The following is a 14,971-nucleotide window of genomic DNA, read 5'->3' as shown; positions in this document are numbered from 1 at the left end:
AATTGGGCGCTCACTTTGATCTGAATGAGGACTGCTGGCACAGCACTCAGGCGACAGGTGGAATCTTGGTCATGCTCTGGTTTCTCTTCAGAACGAACAAATCTTTCGCCTTTTATTAAAGATTATCCGTGGAGAGGAGCAAAACTGAGTTTTATCTCAATTTTTGCATGCCCCATATTATTGGGGTTTCTTTTATCAGTTTAAAGACAGAACGAGTGTGCTTTCTTGTTAGCTTTAATGTAAGTTTATTTGCATAACAATGACAATAAATGTCTGTTTCTTTTCAAGCAGAACTTTCTTGACCATACTAATTGCTTGAAAGATCTGGGAGCACATGGAAAAGAGTACAAACCATGTTTATAGCAAGGGGAAGCCTGGTGACAAATCTGCTTTCTTTCTTTCAAATTGGGTGCTCACTTTGAGCTGAATGAGGACTGCTGGCATGGCACTCAGGCGACAGGTGGAATCTTGGTCATGCTCTGGTTTCTCTTCAGAACGAACAAATCTTTCGCCTTTTACTAAAGATTTCCGTGGAGAGGAGCAAAACTGAGTTTTATCTCAATTTTTGCATGCCCCATCTTATTGGGGTTTTATTTTATCTGTTTAAAGATAGAACGAGTGTGCTTTAATGTAAGCTCATTTGCATAGAAATTACAGTAAATGTTTGTTTCTTTTCAAACAGAACTTTCTTGACCACACTAATTGCTTGAAAGATCTGGGAGCACATGGAAAAGAGTACAAACCATGTTTATAGCAAGGGGAAGCCTGGTGAGAAATCTGCTTTCTTTCATTCAAATTGGGTGCTCACTTTCAGCTGAATGAGAACTGCTGGCATGGCACTCAGGCGACAGGTGGAATCTTGGTCATGCTCTGGTTTCTCTTCAGAACTAACAAATATTTCGCCTTTTATTAAAGATTTCCGTGGAGAGGAGCAAAACTGAGTTTTATCTCAATTTTTGCATGCCCCATATCATACCTCCCAACTGTCCCGATTTTCGCGGGACAGTCCCGTTTTTTGGGGACTGTCCCGCTGTCCCACCTGCGGGCCGCAGTGTCCCGCGGTGGGGAGGACAATTGGGAGGCTCTGTCTGTCGCTGCCCTGCTTAGCAGAGCAGCGGTGAATAGACGCTGTGCGCATGCGCACAGCGTCTATTCACTGAAGTCAGAGGGAGAGGTGGCATGCCAGCGGCTCACAAAGCGCTGGGCATGCCCCCTCAGTGCCGAAAACGGGGGCGTGACTCGCGATCGCGGGTCCTCCCGCGAAGCCACGCCCCCTTTTACTTAGGCCACGCCCTTTTGGGAGCGCGCGCGACTTCGCCGCGCGTGTGTCCCTCTTTGCGAGCCGACAAAGTTGGGAGGTATGCACATATTATTGGGGTTTCTTTTATCAGTTTAAAGACAGAACGAGTGTGCTTTCTTGTTAGCTTTAATGTAAGTTTATTTGCATAACAATGACAGTAAATGTTTGTTTCTTTTCAAACAGAACTTTCTTGACCATGCTACTTGCTTGAAAGATCTTGGAGCACATGGAAAACAGTACAAACCATGCAGTATCACAAGAGCCTTTATTTGATCTTTCATGAAGATAGAGCAGAATTGAGGACACGTCAACAATTTCTGCCGAAGGTGGTTCATCTTTCCACATGGTGCCTTTGGCCACTGACACCTTCGTTGAGTCAAAGTCTCTGGCTGTGGTCAGAACTTTGAAAATTTATGTCACCAGAACGGTTCAGATTAGGAAAACAGAGGCTCTGTTTGTCCTGTATGCTCCCAACAGGATTGGGTGTCCTGCTTCCATGCAGACCATTATGCGCTGGATCTGTGGTAAGATTCAGCATGCTCATTCCACGGCAGGATTGCCGTTACTGATTTAGGTGAAGACCCATTCTACTAGAAAGGTGGGTTCATCCTGGGCAGCTGGTCGGGGAGTCTCGGCATTGCAACTTTGCCGAGCAGCTATTTAGTAAACACTTTTGCTAAGTTTTACAAGTTTGATACCTTGGCCGATGATAACCTCAAGTTGGGTCATTCGGTGCTGCAGAGTCGTACGCACTCTTCCACCCGTTCAAGAGCTTTGGTATAACCCCATGGTTCTTAATGTGACCCCAGCATCCTCTAGGTCGTATGAGAAAATAGGATTTTAATACCTACCGGTAAATCCTTTTCTCTTAGTCTGTAGAGGATGCTGGGCACCCGTCCCAGTCCATACTGTGTCTGCATTTATTACTTGTGGTTATACACATGTTGTGTTATGGTTCTGGTCAGCTTTTTGCTGCAATTGTTCATGCCGTTGGCTTGTGTTCTGTTGAATGCCATGTTCTGCGGCATGCTTAAGGTGTGAGCTGGTAAGATGCTCACCTTAGTTTAACAATAAATCCTTTCCTCGAAATGTCCGTCTCCCTGGGCACAGTTCCTATAACTGGAGTCTGGAGGAGGGGCATAGAGGGAGGAGCCAGTTCACACCCTTTGATAGTCTTAAAGTGCCCATGTCTCTTGCGGATCCCGTCTATACCCCATGGTTCTTAATGTGACCCCAGCATCCTCTACGGACTAAGAGAAAAGGATGCCCTTGCGCACTATCCTGACTTCTCCTCCCGTCTGCTTACTTTGTGCCTTCCAACGCACAATGCAAACTACAGGTGGTGCTGCAGGGCCCACACCCTTTTACTTGCCTTACAGAACAGCTCTGGAGCTGTTACAGTGCCCAGCTGCTGCCAGAAATCAGCTTGAATGCTTCAGGGGATGGGGCATGGCCAACATGAGCCCCACACCAAAGGAGGGTGGGGGTGTTTAATGAGAACTAGGGGTCATCCAAGCACTGCAAAAGGCCGCCATGCCCTGCACGCCCCTTTTCTCTTTTCATATGCAGATGAGGGTTCCAGCCAACTTTGGCCCACTGCTTGGATAACATCACTGTATGCAAATCCGTCTGCTGCAGACCTTCCCCCAGGAATGCTTGTACTAGATGTTGCATATGGTTTGATATTTGATGGTGCTTCAGTATTAGGCAGCCTTCCGCCCTCCCATGTTCATCTGAAAAGATGTGGTCTCCCTGCAGTTGTTGTCCCCAGACGAGAGTTCCCTTGTGCTTCCTCAGTTGAATCTCCTTAACTTGACGGGGGAGGGGCTGCCCGAGCAGCCACCCTCCCCAGCCCTATCCCAACTCATACTTATTTTGCATATGAGATCTCTTGATCATGAAGATTGTTCTCACAGGGTGAGGTTCATCCATTATATTTTAAAATAGGAAGGTACAAATTACATATTTGAATTGCATTTATGTGCTGGATTCAAATGTCCCCCCCCCCCCTTCCATTCTCAATTGTGCCCGTCAGCAGCTATTCTAAGGTTGCTGCCAATGGGTGTGACACATTAATTTCTTCTGTGGGGTACACTGGACTCCACAAGGATTCACATTGGGGTGTAGAGTAGGATCTTGATCTGAGGCACCAACCGGCTCAAAGCTTTTGACTGTTCCCAAGATGCTCAGTGCATTCTCCTCTATAACCCCGCTTCCATGAACAGGGAGCTCAGTTTGTAGTTGGTGCCTTCAGTAGCAGGCCACTTAACAGGGGCCTGCCTCAGGCAGCCTATTCTTAGCTATAAATTTTGACAAGAAAAGAAGAACTTGTTTTATGAGAATCTACAAGGGCTGCAGCAGGCTAGGTCTAATAGACATCTTTACTGCAGCTTCATCACTCCCAGCGGCGCTGTATACTCCCATGCCCTGGTTGCTGGGTCACTGCAGCGGAGGCTCCGGTTTCATCCTAAGGTCAGTCACACACACACCACCCTTCCGGATCACGAGGCCGCTGATGAAGGGGAGCGTGGCCGTAGGGGGTGGACCGTGTGCGCACAAGCGTGGACACTGATTACTGGGCAGCCGCTCCACTAGCCACCAGGTACAGTTAAGGAGCACAGGTCTGGGGGTTTTTCTCCTATATTAACCCAATTTTGTACTGCCCGCAGCGCATTGTGATAGGTATTAGGGCCTGATTCAGGTTGGATTGCAATCACAATAAGCGATCCAACTGCAAAAATTGCTAAGAGCATACGCATGTGCCTGCATTTTCTGCGGCACCCCGCAGAGAATGCGATCGCCTCTGCCTGTCAATCGAGGCGGGGGGGGGGGATAGGTGGGTCAGCAACACTCCATTTCCAAGTCAGGGATGGAGCGGTGCGGGGGCAAGGCTTCAAAATGGGGTCTGCAACGGAGGAGACACAGGGGGCGTGGTCACAGCGGCTGTATGACATCACATTCAGCCGCTGTGATCACAAAAATGGTGGCGGCTTCCTGCGCGCACATACAGTCTGCACCAGCAGGAGGCTACACCATTTTTTATGATCACGCTGAACTGCAGTGCGACTGCAATTACAGCATGGTCAAGAAGGGAGGCGTCATGCTGGGTGGCCATGCCCTTTCACTGTGCAGGAGCCAGCACCGCTCACACACTAGTCCCCGGGTGCAGCCCCCAACCCCCGGGACACCCGGAGCAACAAAATGTAGATTCAGGCCACCAGGCCATGCCCCTACCTATGAAACCATGCCTCCTTTTTACCATTGCGCTGCTTATCTGCGCGCACTGCATTACAATCTCCCTCGCCACCTCTCTGGGTGTCACCAGTGATAGTGACACCTCTGCCATGCTTGTAGCAGCTGGTCCTAAGATCTACGCCTCAAGCCCTGAGTGTTTGCCCTTGTGACTTGTTGATCATCATAGCGAAGCAGATGCTTACAGAAAACTGCAGGGGCTTAGATTGAAAATATAAAAATTGATAGGTATAAGGTAGAGAGGAGCGGGTTCGGTTCTCCGAGAACCGAATTCCCCACGAACTCCACGTTGTTTACACTGGTCCGAGGCAGGCTCGGTTGTTCCCGCCTGACTCGGAAAACCTGAACAAGGGAAAATGTCATCATCCCGCTGTCGGATTCTCGCGAGATTCGGATTCCATATAAAGAGCTGCGCGTTGCCGCCATTTTTACTCGTGCATTGAAGATAGAGCGGAATGGACGTGGCTATGTTCTCTCAGTGGAATTCTCAATATCAGTGCTCAGTATCAGTGGTTACTTATTGCTGCTCAGTAATACTAGTAGTGTGTCTCTCCTGCTCAGTGTCAGTTCTCAGTAGTATCCTCATCAGTGCTCAGTATCACTGCTCATTGTCTTGTGCTGCATTGTGGTGCTCAGCATACTACAGTACATTACTAATAGTCCAGTGCTGCATCTTGCTGCTCAGTGTCAGTTCTAGTATCCTCATCAGTGCTCACTATCACTGTTTATTGCATTTTGGTTTTCTGTATACTACAGTAACATAGTAATATAGTAACATATAGTAACATAGTTTTTGAGGTTGAATAGAGGCAAATTGCCCATCGTGTTCAACCTGTTTTAAGTTGTGATGATTCTACATACTTGCTGAATAATGTTTTATGACTAGTTAGCTACTATAACTCATGTTACCCCCGGATTAACCATGTTGATATTTTAAGTATTATAACCTTGGATAGCTTTTTCATTCAGAAATGTATCCATTCCTTTTTTAAATCCAATTACAGAGTCCGCCATTACCACCTTCCCTGGCAGGGAATTCCACATCCTGATTGCCCTAACAGTGAAGATCATAGTATCTCACCTGGCAGGTAAGTAGGAGTTCGGCTAGAGCTGTGGAGGATTGCTGCTCCGGGCACCCCCTGTCAAGTGAAGGAGATCCAACTGAGGCAGCACAAGGGAACTCTCGAAAGAAGAACAAGGCTAGAGGAAGATCTGAGACAAAGAAATCTGACTTTTACCAGAGCTAACCAGAGGAAAGCACAAACACAGTCCCCCACTACCACAAATAATGCAGTCGAGTTTCCCACATTTGGGGAAATCACAGGGGTCAGCATACCCAGAATGCAATGAATGAACCTCACCCTGGGAGAACAATCTTCATGACCATGGTATCTCCTATGCAAAATAAGTATGATTTGGGATAGGGCTGGGGAGGGCCGCTGCTCAGGCACATCTCTGTCAAGTAAAGGAGATTCAACTGAGGCAGCACAAGGGAACTCTCATCTGGGGACAACAACTGCAGGGAGAACACATATTTTCAGATGAAAATCTTGGTCATGCTCTGGTTTCTCTTCAGAACGAACAAATCTTTCGCCTTTTACTAAAGATTTCCGTGGAGAGGAGCAAAACTGAGTTTTACCTCAATTTTTGCATGCCCCATCTTTTTGGGGTTTCTTTTATCGGTTTAAAGATAGAATGAGTGTGCTTTAATGAAAGCTCATTTGCATAGAAATTACAGTAAATGTTTGTTTCTTTTCAAAGAGAACTTTCTTGACCATGCTACTTGCTTGAAAGATCTGGGAGCACATGGAATACAGTACAAACCATGCTTATAGCAAGGAGAAGCCAGGTGAGAAATCTGCTTTCTTTCAAATTGGGCGCTCACTTTGATCTGAATGAGGACTGCTGGCATGGCACTCAGGCGACAGGTGGAATCTTGGTCATGGTCTGGTTTTTCTTCAGAATGAGCAAATCTTTCGCCTTTTATTAAAGATTTCCGTGGAGAGGAGCAAAACTGAGTTTTATCTCAATTTTTGCATGCCCCATATTATTGGGGTTTCTTTTATCAGTTTAAAGACAGAACGAGTGTGCTTTCTTGTTAGCTTTAATGTAAGTTTATTTGTATAACAATGACAGTAAATGTCTGTTTCTTTTCAAGCAGAACTTTCTTGACCATACTAATTGCTTGAAAGATCTGGGAGCACATGGAAAAGAGTACAAACCATGCTTATAGCAAGGGGAAGCCTGGTGAGAAATCTGCTTTCTTTCTTTCAAATTGGGTGCTCACTTTGAGCTGAATGAGGACTGCTGGCATGGCACTCAGGCGACAGGTGGAATCTTGGTCATGCTCTGGTTTCTCTTCAGAACGAACAAATCTTTGCCTTTTACTAAAGATTTCCGTGGAGAGGAGCAAAACTGAGTTTTATCTCAAATTTTGCATGCCCCATCTTATTGGGGTTTTATTTTATCGGTTTAAAGATAGAACGAGTGTGCTTTAATGTAAGCTCATTTGCATAGAAATGACAGTAAATGTTTGTTTCTTTTCAAACAGAACTTTCTTGACTATACTAATTGCTTGAAAGATCTGGGAACACATGGAAAAGAGTACAAACCATGTTTATAGCTAGGGGAAGCCTGGTGAGAAATCTGCTTTCTTTCTTTCAAATTGGGTGCTCACTTTGAGCTGAATGAGAACTGCTGGCATGGCACTCAGGCGACAGGTGGAATCTTGGTCATGCTCTGGTTTCTCTTCAGAACGAACAAATCTTTCGCCTTTTACTAAAGATTTCCGTGGAGAGGAGCAAAACTGAGTTTTATCTCATTTTTTCCTTGCCCCATCTTATTGGGGTTTTATTTTATCTGTTTAAAGATAGAACGAGTGTGCTTTAATGTAAGCTCATTTGCATAGAAATTACAGTAAATGTTTGTTTCTTTTCAAACAGAACTTTCTTGACCACACTAATTGCTTGAAAGATCTGGGAGCACATGGAAAAGAGTACAAACCATGTTTATAGCAAGGGGAAGCCTGGTGAGAAATCTGCTTTCTTTCATTCAAATTGGGTGCTCACTTTCAGCTGAATGCAGGGCCGGTGCAAGGTTCCTCGGCACCCTAGGCAAATCTTCATCGCCCCCCCCCCCCCCCAATGCCCGGCCTCTCAGGTGAAACAGTGCGTAGGTAGCGTCTTCTAAGCTCCTTTTAAGCTTTATAAATATATACAATATACTCCTGTACTTGTGCGCAGCACTTGCGCAGAAATAGCTTAACAACGTTTCGGATGCTTTGATATTGAATCTTTAATATTGGATGTTTTGTCAAAAGATGCAACATTAAAGCATCTGAAAAGTTGATAAGCTACAGTTGTATTTCCGCATATGTGCATACTGTACTTCTTTGAAACATGTGGAGTGCCACCCATAAATACAGGAGTGCCACCCATAAATACATATATATATAGTATATACATACATAATAATTTTGACACATCCTCCAACACCGCTACACCAGTTCCCCAGTCCCCCCCAAGCCCTAGATGCTTGTACAAAGTTAAAAAAAAAAACCTCTGCAGGGTGGTGTGTTTATTAAATGTGACGTTTCAGGGACCGTATCCCCTATCTTGAAGAAGGGGAACGGTCCCCAAATGTCACATTTAATAAACAACACACCCTGCACAGGGTTTTTTTTCCACTTTGTACAAGCCTCTGAGTGCCGCCAGCTATTTGGATACCATATGCATGTGAGCATGTACCCTTATGGAGTGACAGAGGAAACAGGTTACTATATATATATATATATATATATATATATATAGTGGAAAGGAAATCAGCGGCACTCAGCAGACTGTTGTAAAGTAAAAAAGTCTTTAATCCGGTCCATATATATATATCTAAAAAGATCTATCAAGATAGATGTACTGTGTTTATACATAGATGGATATACTGTGTTGTGTGTATATGTGTGTATATATGTGTATATATATATATATATACACACACACACGTGTATATTACTGTGGCCGTTTATTGTGGCCACCTACAGACAGCTGCCACCTCTCAGGCACTAGAGAGGCGCAGCTGCTGCAGAACCTATTGCCTTTCACATAAATTAAATAAGAAGAGGCAGAGGGGGGGGAAGAAGTGAACCTAGCTACAAGATGCAGGAGGGGGGGGGGGGAGCAGCGGGAGCCTAATAGCTGTGGGGGAGCTGGTAATAAGAAGAGGCAGAGGGGGGGGGGGGGGAAAGAAGTGAACCTAGCTACAAGATGCAGGAGGGGGGGGGGAGCAACGGGAGCCTAATAGCTGTGGGGGAGCTGGTAATTAGAAGAGGCAGAGGTGGGGGGGGAGAAGTGAACATAGCTACAAGATGCAGAAGGGGGGGGAGAAGTGAACATAGCTACAAGATGCAGAAGGGGGGGGAGAAGTGAACAAAGCTACAAGATGCAGAAGGGGGGGGGGAAGTGAACAAAGCTACAAGATGCAGGAGGGGAGGGGGGGGGGGTGCAGCGGGAGCCTAATAGCTGTGGGGGCGCTTGTCACAAAAAGAGGCAGCAGCAGGTACTGATGCGGGAGCCGGTCGCGGGATTGGGGGGGTAGCGCGGATAACAATTTGCACTGGATTGTAGGGAGAGACGGCGCCCGATGCGGCAGCAGTGCGGACCAGGCCAGCGGGTGACTCTCCTTCATGTGCCCTGTGCCCAAATGCAGGGGTGATGGGGGGGGGGGACGCGGCGCGGGAGACCATCGCGTGGGGGAGCGGCGGGTAGTCAGTGATGCGGAGCGGACCAGGCCAGCGGGTGACTCTCCTTCATGTGCCCTGTGCCCAAATGCAGGGGTGATGGGGGGGGACGCGGGAGACCATCGCGTGGGGGAGCGGCGGGTAGTCAGTGATAGGCTGATACTGTGGGACCCGGGACCCCGGACTCAGGAGCACAGGCGGCAGCAGGCTGCACATAGCCCACATAACATAGTGGAATGTGTTATGATCGCAGAGGTGGGGGGGCGGCGGCACGGCAGGGTTGCAGAAGTAGGCACACAGTCAGTCAACTCACTTTTGAAGGCAGAGTCAGACAGACGTGGTGGGCGCACACGAGCAGCTCCTCTGTTTCTGCTGAGGCACATGATAAAAAAGTGTTCTCTTTCACTTTCGTTCACTAAGCAGTGCCGCCCTCCAGTGGTCGCCGCCCATAGGCAGCTGCCTAAAGCTGCCTAGTGGTAGCGCCGGCCCTGGCTGAATGAGAACTGCTGGCATGGCACTCAGGCGACAGGTGGAATCTTGGTCATGCTCTGGTTTCTCTTCAGAACTAACAAATATTTCGCCTTTTATTAAAGATTTCCGTGGAGAGGAGCAAAACTGAGTTTTATCTCAATTTTTGCATGCCCCATATCATACCTCCCAACTGTCCCGATTTTCGCGGGACAGTCCCGTTTTTTGGGGACTGTCCCGCTGTCCCACCTGCGGGCCGCAGTGTCCCGCGGTGGGGAGGACAGTTGGGAGGCTCTGTCTGTCGCTGCCCTGCTTAGCAGAGCAGCGGTGAATAGACGCTGTGCGCATGCGCACAGCGTCTATTCACTGAAGTCAGAGGGAGAGGTGGCATGCCAGCGGCTCACAGAGCGCTGGGCATGCCCCCTCAGTGCCGAAAACGGGGGCGTGACTCGCGATCGCGGTTCCTCGCGCGAAGCCACACCCCCTTTTACTTAGGCCACGCCCTTTTTGGGAGCGCGCGCGACTTCGCCACGCGTGTGTCCCTCTATGCGAGCCGACAAAGTTGGGAGGTATGCCCATATTATTGGGGTTTCTTTTATCAGTTTAAAGACAGAACGAGTGTGCTTTCTTGTTAGCTTTAATGTAAGTTTATTTGCATAACAATGACAGTAAATGTTTGTTTCTTTTCAAACAGAACTTTCTTGACCATGCTACTTGCTTGAAAGATCTGGGAGCACATGGAAAACAGTACAAACCATGCAGTATCACAAGAGCCTTTATTTGATCTTTCATGAAGATAGAGCAGAATTGAGGACACGTCAACAATTTCTGCCGAAGGTGGTTCATCTTTCCACATGGTGCCTTTGGCCACTGACACCTTCGTTGAGTCAAAGTCTCTGGCTGTGGTCAGAACTTTGAAAATTTATGTCACCAGAACGGTTCAGATTAGGAAAACAGAGGCTCTGTTTGTCCTGTATGCTCCCAACAGGATTGGGTGTCCTGCTTCCATGCAGACCATTATGCGCTGGATCTGTGGTAAGATTCAGCATGCTCATTCCACGGCAGGATTGCCGTTACTGAATTAGGTGAAGACCCATTCTACTAGAAAGGTGGGTTCATCCTGGGCAGCTGGTCGGGGAGTCTCGGCATTGCAACTTTGCCGAGCAGCTATTTAGTAAACACTTTTGCTAAGTTTTACAAGTTTGATACCTTGGCCGATGATAACCTCAAGGTGGGTCATTCGGTGCTGCAGAGTCGTACGCACTCTTCCACCCGTTCAAGAGCTTTGGTATAACCCCATGGTTCTTAATGTGACCCCAGCATCCTCTAGGTCGTATGAGAAAATAGGATTTTAATACCTACCGGTAAATCCTTTTCTCTTAGTCTGTAGAGGATGCTGGGCACCCGTCCCAGTCCATACTGTGTCTGCAGTTATTACTTGTGGTTATACACATGTTGTGTTATGGTTCTGGTCAGCTTTTTGCTGCAATTGTTCATGCCGTTGGCTTGTGTTCTGTTGAATGCCACGTTCTGCGGCATGCTTAAGGTGTGAGCTGGTAAGATGCTCACCTTAGTTTAACAATAAATCCTTTCCTCGAAATGTCCGTCTCCCTGGGCACAGTTCCTATAACAGGAGTCTGGAGGAGGGGCATAGAGGGAGGAGCCAGTTCACACCCTTTGATAGTCTTAAAGTGCCCATGTCTCTTGCGGATCCCGTCTATACCCCATGGTTCTTAATGTGACCCCAGCATCCTCTACGGACTAAGAGAAAAGGATGCCCTTGCGCACTATCCTGACTTCTCCTCCCGTCTGCTTACTTTGTGCCTTCCAACGCACAATGCGAACTACAGGTGGTGCTGTAGGGCCCACACCCTTTTACTTGCCTTACAGAACAGCTCTGGAGCTGTTACAGTGCCCAGCTGCTGCAAGAAATCAGCTTGAATGCTTCAGGGGATGGGGCATGGCCAACATGAGCCCCACACCAAAGGAGGGTGGGGGTGTTTAATGAGAACTAGGGGTCATCCAAGCACTGCAAAAGGCCGCCATGCCCTGCACGCCCCTTTTCTCTTTTCATATGCAGATGAGGGTTCCAGCCAACTTTGGCCCACTGCTTGGATAACATCACTGTATGCAAATCCGTCTGCTGCAGACCTTCCCCCAGGAATGCTTGTACTAGATGTTGCATATGGTTTGATATTTGATGGTGCTTCAGTATTAGGCAGCCTTCCGCCCTCCCATGTTCATCTGAAAAGATGTGGTCTCCCTGCAGTTGTTGTCCCCAGACGAGAGTTCCCTTGTGCTTCCTCAGTTGAATCTCCTTAACTTGACGGGGGAGGGGCTGCCAGAGCAGACACCCTCCCCAGCCCTATCCCAACTCATACTTATTTTGCATATGAGATTTCTTGATCATGAAGATTGTTCTCACAGGGTGAGGTTCATCCATTATATTTTAAAATAGGAAGGTACAAATTACATATTTGAATTGCATTTATGTGCTGGATTCAAATGTCCCCCCCCCCCCCCCTTCCATTCTCAATTGTGCCCGTCAGCAGCTATTCTAAGGTTGCTGCCAATGGGTGTGACACATTTATTTCTTCTGTGGGGTACACTGGACTCCACAAGGATTCACATTGGGGTGTAGAGTAGGATCTTGATCTGAGGCACCAACCGGCTCAAAGCTTTTGACTGTTCCCAAGATGCTCAGTGCATTCTCCTCTATAACCCCGCTTCCATGAACAGGGAGCTCAGTTTGTAGTTGGTGCCTTCAGTAGCAGGCCACTTAACAGGGGCCTGCCTCAGGCAGCCTATTCTTAGCTATAAATTTTGACAAGAAAAGAAGAACTTTTTTTATGAGAATCTACAAGGGCTGCAGCAGGCTAGGTCTAATAGACATCTTTACTGCAGCTTCATCACTCCCAGCGGCGCTGTATACTCCCGTGCCCCGGTTGCTGGGTCACTGCAGCGGAGGCTCCGCTTTCATCCTAAGGTCAGTCACACACACACCACCCTTCCGGATCACGAGGCCGCTGATGAAGGGGAGCGTGGCCGTAGGGGGTGGACCGTGTGCGCACTGGCGTGGACACTGATTACTGGGCAGCCGCTCCACTAGCCACCAGGAACAGTTAAGGAGCACAGGTCTGGGGGTTTTTCTCCTATATTAACCCAATTTTGTACTGCCCGCAGCGCATTGTGATAGGTAATAGGGCCTGATTCAGGTTGGATTGCAATCACAATAAGCGATCCAACTGCAAAAATTGCTAAGAGCATACGCATGTGCCTGCATTTTCTGCGGCACCCCGCAGAGAATGCGATCGCCTCTGCCTGTCAATCAGGGCGGGGGGGGGGGGGGGGGATAGGTGGGTCAGCAACACTCCATTTCCAAGTCAGGGATGGAGCGGTGCGGGTGCAAGGCTTCAAAATGGGGTCTGCAACGGAGGAGACACAGGGGGCGTGGTCACAGCGGCTGTATGACATCACATTCAGCCGCTGTGATCACAAAAATGGTGGCGGCTTCCTGCGCGCACATACAGTCTGCACCAGCAGGAGGCTACACCATTTTTTATGATCACGCTGAACTGCAGTGCGACTGCAATTACAGCATGGTCAAGAAGGGAGGCGTCATGCTGGGTGGCCATGCCTTTTCACTGTGCAGGAGCCAGCACCGCTCACACACTAGTCCCCGGGTGCAGCCCCCAACCCCCGGGACACCCGGAGCAACAAAATGTAGATTCAGGCCACCAGGCCACGCCCCTACCTATGAAACCATGCCTCCTTTTTACCATTGCGCTGCTTATCTGCGCGCACTGCATTACAATCTCCCTCGCCACCTCTCTGGGTGTCACCAGTAATAGTGACACCTCTGCCATGCTTGTAGCAGCTGGTCCTAAGATCTACGCCTCAAGCCCTGAGTGTTTGCCCTTGTGACTTGTTGATCATCATAGCGAAGCAGATGCTTACAGAAAACTGCAGGGGCTTAGATTGAAAATAAAAAAATTGATGGGTATAAGGTAGAGAGGAGCGGGTTCGGTTCTCCGAGAACCGAATTCCCCACGAACTCCACGTGGTTTACACTGGTCCGAGGCAGGCTCGGTTGTTCCCGCCTGACTCGGAAAACCTGAACAAGGGAAAATGTCATCATCCCGCTGTCGGATTCTCGCGAGATTCGGATTCCATATAAAGAGCTGTGCGTTGCCGACATTTTTACTCGTGCATTGAAGAGAGAGCGGAATGGACGTGGCTATGTTCTCTCAGTGGAAATCTCAATATCAGTGCTCAGTATCAGTGGTTACTTATTGCTGCTGAGTAATACTAGTAGTGTGTCTCTCCTGCTCAGTGTCAGTTCTCAGTAGTATCCTCATCAGTGCTCAGTATCACTGCTCATTGTCTTGTGCTGCATTGTGGTGCTCAGCATACTACAGTACATTACTAATAGTCCAGTGCTGCATCTTGCTGCTCAGTGTCAGTTCTAGTATCCTCATCAGTGCTCACTATCACTGTTCATTGAATTTTGGTTTTCTGTATACTACAGTAACATAGTAATATAGTAACATATAGTAACATAGTTTTTGAGGTTGAATAGAGGCAAATTGCCCATCGTGTTCAACCTGTTTTAAGTTGTGATGATTCTACATACTTGCTGAATAATGTTTTATGACTAGTTAGCTACTATAACTCATGTTACCCCCGGATTAACCATGTTGATATTTTAAGTATTATAACCTTGGATAGCTTTTTCATTCAGAAATGTATCCATTCCTTTTTTAAATCCAATTACAGAGTCCGCCATTACCACCTTCCCTGGCAGGGAATTCCACATCCTGATTGCCCTAACAGTGAAGATCATAGTATCTCACCTGGCAGGTAAGTAGGAGTTGGGCTAGAGCTGTGGAGGATTGCTGCTCGGGCACCCCCTGTCAAGTGAAGGAGATCCAACTGAGGCAGCACAAGGGAACTCTCGAAAGAAGAACAAGGCTAGAGGAAGATCTGAGACAAAGAAATCTGACTTTTACCAGAGCTGACCAGAGGAAAGCACAAACACAGTCCCCCACTACCACAAATAATGCAGTCGAGTTTCCCACATTTGGGGAAATCACAGGGGTCAGCATACCCAGAATGCAATGAATGAACCTCACCCTGGGAAAACAATCTTCATGACCATGGTATCTCCTATGCAAAATAAGTATGATTTGGGATAGGGCTGGGGAGGGCCGCTGCTCAGG

The 14,971-nt window shown here is 47.8% G+C and overlaps 10 non-coding genes across 10 annotated transcripts; 8 read left to right on the top strand and 2 right to left on the bottom strand.

Annotated features, from left to right (window-relative positions):
• Positions 1-71: 71 nt before the first annotated feature.
• LOC134987916 (U5 spliceosomal RNA) lies at positions 72-188 on the top strand. Its single transcript, XR_010193460.1, has one exon. It is a non-coding gene; the product is annotated as a U5 spliceosomal RNA (small nuclear RNA).
• Positions 189-474: 286 nt separating this feature from the next.
• Positions 475-590, top strand: LOC134987889 (U5 spliceosomal RNA). Its single transcript, XR_010193433.1, has one exon. It is a non-coding gene; the product is annotated as a U5 spliceosomal RNA (small nuclear RNA).
• A 275-nt stretch (positions 591-865) lies between these two features.
• LOC134987925 (U5 spliceosomal RNA) lies at positions 866-978 on the top strand. The gene has a single exon (XR_010193468.1). It is a non-coding gene; the product is annotated as a U5 spliceosomal RNA (small nuclear RNA).
• Positions 979-5,800: 4,822 nt separating this feature from the next.
• On the bottom strand, positions 5,801-5,964 carry LOC134987817 (U1 spliceosomal RNA). The gene has a single exon (XR_010193385.1). It is a non-coding gene; the product is annotated as a U1 spliceosomal RNA (small nuclear RNA).
• A 144-nt stretch (positions 5,965-6,108) lies between these two features.
• On the top strand, positions 6,109-6,224 carry LOC134987886 (U5 spliceosomal RNA). Its single transcript, XR_010193430.1, has one exon. It is a non-coding gene; the product is annotated as a U5 spliceosomal RNA (small nuclear RNA).
• A 270-nt stretch (positions 6,225-6,494) lies between these two features.
• On the top strand, positions 6,495-6,610 carry LOC134987918 (U5 spliceosomal RNA). The gene has a single exon (XR_010193462.1). It is a non-coding gene; the product is annotated as a U5 spliceosomal RNA (small nuclear RNA).
• Positions 6,611-6,896: 286 nt separating this feature from the next.
• Positions 6,897-7,011, top strand: LOC134987909 (U5 spliceosomal RNA). The gene has a single exon (XR_010193453.1). It is a non-coding gene; the product is annotated as a U5 spliceosomal RNA (small nuclear RNA).
• A 275-nt stretch (positions 7,012-7,286) lies between these two features.
• On the top strand, positions 7,287-7,402 carry LOC134987905 (U5 spliceosomal RNA). Its single transcript, XR_010193450.1, has one exon. It is a non-coding gene; the product is annotated as a U5 spliceosomal RNA (small nuclear RNA).
• A 2,425-nt stretch (positions 7,403-9,827) lies between these two features.
• On the top strand, positions 9,828-9,940 carry LOC134987924 (U5 spliceosomal RNA). The gene has a single exon (XR_010193467.1). It is a non-coding gene; the product is annotated as a U5 spliceosomal RNA (small nuclear RNA).
• Positions 9,941-14,771: 4,831 nt separating this feature from the next.
• LOC134987933 (U1 spliceosomal RNA) lies at positions 14,772-14,935 on the bottom strand. The gene has a single exon (XR_010193476.1). It is a non-coding gene; the product is annotated as a U1 spliceosomal RNA (small nuclear RNA).
• Between the last annotated feature and the right edge of the window lie 36 nt (positions 14,936-14,971).

The sequence above is a fragment of the Pseudophryne corroboree genome, unplaced genomic scaffold, assembly GCF_028390025.1.
Source record: "Pseudophryne corroboree isolate aPseCor3 unplaced genomic scaffold, aPseCor3.hap2 scaffold_1021, whole genome shotgun sequence".
In the NCBI taxonomy this organism is placed as follows: domain Eukaryota; kingdom Metazoa; phylum Chordata; class Amphibia; order Anura; family Myobatrachidae; genus Pseudophryne; species Pseudophryne corroboree.
This window is presented reverse-complemented; position numbering and strand designations above follow the sequence as displayed.